The sequence below is a fragment of the Panthera tigris genome, chromosome E1 (assembly GCF_018350195.1).
Source record: "Panthera tigris isolate Pti1 chromosome E1, P.tigris_Pti1_mat1.1, whole genome shotgun sequence".
Taxonomy (NCBI): domain Eukaryota; kingdom Metazoa; phylum Chordata; class Mammalia; order Carnivora; family Felidae; genus Panthera; species Panthera tigris.
Genome location: NC_056673.1, coordinates 4,730,483 through 4,739,576, shown reverse-complemented (window position 1 = coordinate 4,739,576; position 9,094 = coordinate 4,730,483). Strand labels below are relative to the sequence as shown.

At 41.8% G+C, this 9,094-nt stretch overlaps 1 protein-coding gene across 1 annotated transcript in view; it reads left to right on the top strand.

Annotated features, from left to right (window-relative positions):
• The first annotated feature begins 8,375 nt into the window (after nucleotides 1-8,375).
• The window catches only part of LOC102967793 (myosin-4), a 28,059-nt gene continuing 27,340 nt past the window's right edge, over nucleotides 8,376-9,094 (top strand). The window contains exon 1 of the mRNA XM_007085948.3: nucleotides 8,376-8,441. The gene's annotated coding sequence lies outside the window, so the exon portion shown is untranslated. The remainder of the gene's footprint in view (nucleotides 8,442-9,094) is intronic.

The following is a 9,094-nucleotide window of genomic DNA, read 5'->3' as shown; positions in this document are numbered from 1 at the left end:
GGGCATTAGGTGTACACAACATGGAACATCTGATAAGTCTCACTTGGTAAAACATCAGCTAGCTATCAGAGAGGCTGATTTCTATTAAGGAAGTAACTTATTTTCTTCATAAGATGGTAGGAAATTCTTGATCCCAAGATTGAGTAGAAATAAATTAAAACACTAATTAGCTACATAAAATAAGTGAAAATATAAAACGTTTGGATTAGACCCTCAACAATATTAATAATGCAAACTCTCCACTATAACTACGTGAACTATTAATTTGGGATTAGGGATTCCTTGAGAGAGAAATATTCTGTAGATTTTCTAGTCCTTTTTAAATATAAGAGATTTTTTTGTTTTTTGCCACTGCGATGTGTTTAGTTATTTGTTTTCCTGAGTTCCTCCCTCGTTGTGAAACGAGAGTTAAGAATGAATATATTTGCAGTATTTGTGCTCATTCTGGAAAGTTCGGTATCTCTTACAAGGCATTCTCCCAGTACTTCTGACAGCAGTGGAAGGCCAATTAATCTTTTTTTCAGTCAGTTCCCCCTTCTCATTATTTTCTCTCTGGCTTGCGACGCTGTGCCTTTCTACCATGCTGCAGCAATTGTCCTCATCATGATTAGAATTGGTATCACTACCAGGGAGTTACATGTGCTGGAGGTGGCATGGGCCTCCTCACCTCATTTTTAATAGACAAGGAGCAAGTAAAATAGCAAGTATCTTGTCGACCAGGAATGTAACAAAAGAACATACAAGAACCATACACCTCTTAAAAAAATTTTTTTTTAATGTTTATTATTTTTGAGAGAGAGAGACAGAGAGCAATCAGGGAAGGGGCAGAGAGAGGAGACACAGAATCCGCAGCAGGCTCCAGGCTCTGAACTGTCAGCACAGAGCCCGATGTGGGGCTCGAACTCACAGACCGTGAGATCATGACCTGAGCTGTAGTCGGCCACCCAACCGACTGAGCCACCCAGGTGCCCCAAGAACCATACACCTATTTAAAAAGAACAACACCAGATTACTTTTTTTTTTTTTCTTAACTATCTAGTCAGTTAAATTATCCGGCTGCACTCCTCTGGACCTCAGCTCCTGGGGGAAATCTCTCTGGGTTGATATGCACCTTCACTTTTTTTTTTCTACTGAGCCTTAGAGACAAGTGTTCATCCCAATGCTGCATCCTGAGCTGTACTATAAATTAAAATCTACCCTTCCCTGATAGCAATGCTCCCCTGGAAGCTCTCCTAACAGGTGACCTTTACTCTCTCAGGCTCTGAGAACTTAAGTTCTTAAGGAGCCCTGAGCTACAAGCAATATCCTGCCTCCATCCCCAGTGCTGCTCATCCTCTTGTAGAGAGTTCTTCCTTCTTTGAGATTCCTGCTGGTCTGCTTATCCCCCACACCTGCTGCGGTCCTTGACTGACTTCCTTCAGTACGATTTTGGCCCTTCTTCTCTGATCACCCAATTTTTCCCACATTCCTGGGAGATTTCCTCATCCATATGGATGATGTCTCTAGTCCAGTGACTCCCATCCTCCACTGCCTTCTCCTCCCCTGCACCTCGTCCACAGTCCCACTCTGGAAAAGGCCCCAACATCACACTCACCAAATCAAGCACCACCTTTCTGATCTTCCAGCTTGCATGTTGCCCTATCCCTAATCTAACATTCTTATTTAACCACACTGTACCTCCAATAACCTCTGACCTTTTATTTCTTCCATATTCATCAGCCCCTTTTGCTCTTCCAAGCAAGCAAAAATTCATAATCTTTTGTCCACTCTCTTCACAAAACCCCAAACTTGCTTGCCATCTCCTATCCCCTGCCACACTCGAGTGGAAAGAAACCAAACCTGAATGAATGCAACAGTTCACTACTCCACATTTCCAAGGAGATGGTACCAGTATAAATTCCCAATCACGGACCCCGCTGGGCCTTCGGTGCTGGAGTTTTGCAGTCAACTTGCTCAGTCCCTCTAGTTCTATTTCAGATCTCTGCTCTCCTCAAATCTCCATTCCCTGCCTTTGGCCCCATGAGGTGACCTCACATCCTGCTTAAAAGAAAAACTAGGTGTTCTCAGATGCCAATGGCCTCCCATTTCTGCTGCCAAGCCATATTCATCCTTCGAATGTGGAGGTCGCTCCTCCAATTTAAATTCAGGGCCGCCTCATCTGCCTATTCTAAATCTCATCCCCTCCCCCCTTCTCAGAATATACAGTGGACACTCCTTTTCTTCCACCTTCTTCTCAATATCTTCCACTCTACTGCATCCTATCTTAAAACTCTCACTTGACCCAATTCTTCACTCTAGTTCCTTTCTCATGTCTCTACTTTCTGACAAAATCTCTCAAAACTGTTACATATACACATTGCTGCCTTTCCTCACCTCCTCCTCAACTCACTCCAGGCTGGTGTTTGTTCCCTCCACTGCACCTAAATGGATCTCACTATGATCCTCAGTGACGTCTTTATTGCTAAATCGAATGGACACTTCCCAATCTTTAATCACCTCAACCTCTCAATTGCATGTTACACATCTGACCATTCTCTTTTATGGAAATGTATTCTTCCCTTCATTTCCAAAACTCTGACCTGCTTTGGTGTCCTTCATAGCTCCAGCTCTCCAGCCTCTCTCATTCTCCTTCATCATCTCATCTGCCTCTGTCTAACCATCAGAAGTTTTTCTTCTGAAGTTCTTCTGAAGAAGAAGGAAGTTTTCTTTTGTGAACTCAATGTGATGTGACCCAAGTTTCCATCCTAGGCCCCCTTCTCCTCTCAGTTTACATTTCTCCTTGGATGATCTCACCTGCTCCCTTGGTTTCTATTACCATCCATAACGTATGGATTCCAAATTTACACCCCAACTCTAGTTCTGTACTCTGAACTCCAGGCTTAATGTCTCTGCTAATAGAAACTTTAAACTCAACGTGGCCAAAATTAATTCATGACCATAGCCTCCAATCCTTTAGCCTCTCTTGTATTCCTGCACTGTTCCTTATCACAGCACATGGCAACGGTGATCATTCAGTTCCTCAACCTAACTATTTAGGAACCAGCATTGAGACCGACCAACCTGTCCTTCACTCACCCATATCCAATCGGTCATCATGTTTTTTTCTTCACTGCCCTTAAATATCTTTCAAGACCATCAACTCTGTCTTTTCCACCATGTTCCCCATCCAAACTGCCATCATCTACTGCCTGGTCTCCCACACATCTACTCTTCTTTCCTGAGTCTAAACCATTCTGACAGAATCTAAACTATAGCCAGTGAGAGCTTTCTAAAAACAATACACTGGCCACATCACTGTCCCGCTTAAAGTCACCCCTCTTTTCTCGTAGCATAAAGATTAAAATCCTGAGGATGGCCCTCGCCTACCCTGTAAGCTCCACCTTGTGATACACTCTGCCTTCCTCTTGTGTGTCTCAGCCTCACTGATCTCCTTTTTAGTTCTAGGGACATACTCTGAGCCTTCTCACCTGCCTTGGCTTCAAGGACCCTCTCACTTCTTACCTCTATACTTCGACTAGCTAGGGCCTATTTATCCTCTAAATCTGAGCTTAAATTTCACTATGTTAAGAAAAAGACCTAGACCCTCCCGAATAGGTCTGATTTCCCTGTTGTATGCTCTCTTTACTTATCACTTAACTAAACTGCAAATAAGTAATGTCATTCTCCCTCATTAAAATGGATGCTACATGAAGCATATATAGGTTTGGGGTCTTTCTTATTCACCCGTATATCCCTCCACTTGACATTGTGCCTTGACCAGAGTATCTGCTCAATAATGACGTTTTGGAAGTATGAATGAATGAAAGTTTCCATACCTTTGAATTTGCTGCCTTCATGCCCTCCCCTTCTTATCCATCTGACAAATGTTTAACCATTCCTTAAGTCTCAGCTTCGACATGGTTCCCTTTAAAGCCTTATTTAAGAGTCAAAGCATCCCCTGATAAGTGTTCTATGACCTGCAGGTGGACGGAAATGTTCCTTTCCTGTACTTTCATCTCACTGTCCTATTCTCCTCACTTCTGCTGCTGCCTCTGACCATCATACTCTCGCCTCCTCTTTTGTAAGTGCACCCTACTTATCCTTCAAGGGCACTGGCTCCAAGCAACCATCCCTAATAGGAAGAAGAATCTCTCTAGAGCAATTACCTATATCTTCTCCTGTTCAATTATCCCTTCCTGTCTTCTCTTTCCCACCGAGATATTCTACCCCGTCTTATCTCTTATGTTCAGTTACTGCACCCTGGCCATGTGTCCTTCACAGTCACAGTATTTTGTCTTAACTCTCTCGTCCAGTTATTTCATCCTTTCTTATCTCTCTGCTCATTTATTGCATCCTGTCTGATCTCTTCTGCCCAGTTATTCCATTCTGCCTTATCTTTCCCGCCTAGGTATTGCATCCTGTCTGATCTCTCCCATTCATTTTTGCACCCTGTATTATCTCGCCTGCTCATTTATTGCATCCTGTCTTCTCAGGATGCAATATGTATGCATCATATTTCGCATGTTTTATTTATCTCATTTATCGCATGTTTTCTTATGTCTCCTCTTCCATTACTGTATCCTACCTGTCCTTCCCATTCAGTTATTGCATCCTGTCCTTTCTCTCTCTTTCCCTCTCATTTATTGCATGCTTTCTTGTCTCTCCCCTTCAATTACTGCATCTTGTCTTATCTCTTCTGCTCAGATGTTCTATCCTGCCTCATGGCTCCTGTTCAGTTAATGCACCCTGTCTCTCTCTCCTCTTCAATTCTTGCAATCTGTCTGATCTCTCCTGTTACCCAAGGAAATTCCAGAATTTAGATTGATTAGTCTGGTTTACTCATTTAAAGAAAAAGAGTTGTATTTATTCACATTTTACTTCTGAATTTTGCCCAACTACAATATATATTTAGGGAAAAAATAGTTTCTTAAAACTTTTCTCTTACTTTCAACACCTTCAAAACCAATGGGCAACTGTTTACACAGTGACATTTATAGAAATGCAAAACATCCACAAACAACCAGCACAGGAATACTAAAAGATTTACTTCATTTCCCCTACACAACTGCCTCTTACTTCTTTACAATTCTCTCTTGTTGATATCCTGCCACTTGGGAATATAATATATTCTCCTCCTACCAGTACTTCCAATTGTGTAGAAGATACCAGCTATCAGTACGGACGGCAACACTTTATTGGTACTTGTTTTCTGGAATAGGAAACTTAGCACCATACGTAAGACTTGAACAGAAAAACGATCCTAGACGTGTGTCTTGCTGTCTAACTGGAACTAAGAAGGACAGAGAATTTGAAAAGATTTAAGTTAAAATTAGATTTGTCCCACTGATTTATTTTTTATTATAGTTCACCAATACATGGGAGAATAGATTGTCAAATATTAATTATTAATGTTGCCTGCATGGTGGGGACAGCACATGACTTCTTACACATAAGAGTAGGAATGTCAGCTAATACCTGGCGGGGAGCAAGAGTGAGCCAAACAAGTACATACCAAGCCCTGGGAATCAGGGAGTCCCTAAAGAATGAAAGAGAATAATTAGAAAGAGCTGAATGATTCTGTCTCCCCATTCTTTTCCCATCTAGACTTGCTTCCCCAGGAATCTGTGTGCATCTGAGTTAATTTTAACACCTAGTAGGTGCTCCTGTATTCACTCTATTCAAGGAAGTGGAAAGGTATAGATGGCTAGAAGGGGTGGGTGATAAGCGAGCAAAACTTACGTGTCATGTAGGGACAAATTATTGATGTGCTCCCAAGACAGAATTTCTGAAAAACATCTTCAAGGCTCTCCCTACATGCTGTGGCACAGAAAACACAAGTCTCTACATTTCTCTATCTCTTTAGCATCATGTACTTTGCATAGATTTGTGTATCATGGGGTAGTTTGCTTATGGCATCCTGGTTTTGGATATGCTGGCTTGGTAGGGCAAGGTTATGGCATGTTCAACAACAGGACAACACAACACCACATGCAGTTCTCATAAAATGCAGCTTTCACAAAACGTAAATCAGTAATTTGACGGGAGGTCTCTCATTTATCATTCTGTTAGCTGTTTACTTCTGGCATAGCTTTCATTGTGTCAGTAAAATCACTAAAAAAACATGGAATCTCGGAGTTGGAAGGGACACTAGAGGCTGTAGAGCTGGTGACTAGGTGACAGTCTCGGGGGCGGCCCTGCCTGGGCCGAGTCTCCGCTCCACCACACACACTAGCTATGTGATCCTGGGCAATTTATTGAACCAGACTGCAGCTCAGTCCCTTTTCAGTAGACAGCATAATGGCATTTTCTACTCTTGAAGTTTGCATGAGGATCAAATGAGGCAAATCAAATACTGAGAATATACACGTGGCTCTTGGTAGACACTGAAGATACGGACCTATTTTTCCTTCACTCACTTCCCCACAATTGTCCCTGCTTGGAATGCTCTTCATTCAGATCTCTTCAGAGGTAATTCTTTCGCATGATTCAAGTCTTGGTTCAAAGAAGTCTATCTTGCTTGCCACACCAATGTGGCCCCCTGCCTACAGTAATCTCTACCTTGTTACTCTAACTTACACTTCTCATAGCACGTCACATAGAATAAAAAATACATCTTTAACTTTTTTTTTAATGAATTCATTGTATCCACCACCCCCTTCCATCAAAATGTCAATTCCAAGAGAGCACGGACTTCTTTTTTTAAACTCTTGTATGTCTGCCCAATAAATACCAATTAAATGAATAAATACCACTATGGAAAGCATTTCTATACATGATAATGAGTAAAAAACCAAGTTGAAGACCATCAGTATATATAATCCCATTTGTATAAATAAATATATATATATACACCCTATACATTTATATACAAATATGATATATTTGTATATAATACACTATATATTTGCATGTGTAGAAAATTAGCTCTGGGGAATAGTTTGAGGTAGCTGAGTATATAGTCATCACTGCCCTTGTCATGATCAAGATCTGTACATTCACAAAAATCTCAACCTCAAGCATCCCATTCAGTCTCTGCACAAATTACCAAAGCATACAAGGAGAAATAAATAATCTGAATAGATGCACATCTATTAAAGAAATTGAATCAATAATTAATAAGCTTCTAAAACAGAAATCATCAGGTTCAGATAATTTCACTGGTGAATTCTACCTAAGATTTAAGGAAAAATAGTATCAATTCTCCACAATGTCTTCAAGAAAAAAGCAGAGGGAGCATTTTCTAACTCATTCTATGGGGCCAGAATGACCTTACTATCAAAACCAGATAAAGATATTACAAGAAAGAAAAACTAGTTCAGTGTCTCTTATGAACATCGATGCAAAATTCCCCAACAAAATATTAGCAAATCAAATCCAACCACATATGAAATAATCACACATCACCACCAAGCGGGATTCATTCCATTCAATCTCTAACACCGCCTCTTCTTCCAGCTCACCTACTCCAGATATCCCATCATCTCCATTGACCCCTACCACTTTTTCATTGTTCTGATATGTTCTTTCACCTCCTTCTTTAACCAGGCCTAAATTTCATGGCCCAACATTATAATAACTCACTCGAAAAGATTCTTAACTCCGTTGGCCTTCTCTCTAAATTTCACTTGCCTGACAAAGTCTCACCTTGGTTAAACCCAGATTCTCTATGGCTACATCCAAGCATCTGAACTTGCTGGAGAAAAACAGATCCGCTAACCTGGTCTCACTTTAACTACAAGATTATAACTCAGTACTCCTGGGAGAGCCTCTCCCTCTTCAAAGAGAACACGTCACACCTTCTCTCTGTATACCCACTACATCTCCTTCAACTGCCCTCACTCTCAGCCAGTGACCTTGCCTCATACTTCACTGAGAAAACAGAAGCAAGCAAATAGGAACCCCCTCATCTTCCCACCATCAAATCTATCAGCTAACCTGCATCTCGCTCTCACTCTCCGTCTTCTTTCCTAACCCTAACCCTTGTCCATGTTCCCATCAGAGCCTCTGGACTCCAGTCCCCCTTGCCTTGCCACTCACAATAATTCCCTCTTCTCCTGTGTCATCAGTTTGTATTAACTCTACAGAATCCTCATCATCAACACAAATATGCTTAGTCTCTCCCCTTTTTTAACAAACTTTCCCTGGACCCCATGTCTGCCCCCAGGCATCACTGTATTTATTAGCTACCCTTCTCAACAATCCTTTTGTTCTCTGGCTTTTGTTATGGGACATAATACTTGCCCCTAGCTGTTGAATCACCCCCAGGTTTTGTTCTCAGAGAACACAGGTACTATAAAACAAAGGATGCTGTGTCCCTTCCAGATTCTAAATTCCTGACCCTCAAAATCCATAGGCATGATAAAATGTTTGTTTTAGGCCATCATCTGGGGCAGTATGGTAAGTCAGCCACACTAACAGGAACACGGCCCAAGCCACCATTATGATCCATCTACACTGTGGCAGTGAGTAGCCTGCTGCCTCTCCTTGGCCTCCCCTTGCTGCCCTGCAATCTACATTCAACACAGGCACCAGAGTGGTTCTTTTAAATCTTCAGTCAGACTACACTGCCCCCCTTCCTAAAATTCTCCTCTGGCTCTCCATCTCATTCAGATTAAAAACCAAGTCCTGACATGGTCTCACAAGCTCCTACGTTAACTGACCCTTCCCACTCCGTCTGCCGCCACGCTACCACCTTGTCCCCTGACAGTGTGCTTCTGTTTCAGGCTTCTTCACTGATCCTTCAACACTTTAGGGTACTCCAGCCTCAGGACCTTTACATTTTCTGTTCTGTCTGAAATATTCTTCTTCTAGATACCCACATTGCTTGTTTCTTAACTTCCCTCAAGCTTCTATTCAAATGTCTGTCACCTTCCATGAAAAGCCTTCCAAGATCGCCCACCTTGGTACAGTTCTCCCTTTCCCCCTTACTCGGTTTTATTGTTCCTTTTAGCATGTAGTGTCATCTGGCGTACTACATACTGACTTCTTTGTCTGTGTATGTCCACCCCCATTGACTGAAGCATGAGCTTGGCCAGTTTGGGTAATTTATTGGTACACAGTGGACATTTAGTAAGTATGTGTAGAGTAGAAAAGCGAGTGAATGACTCTACCCACA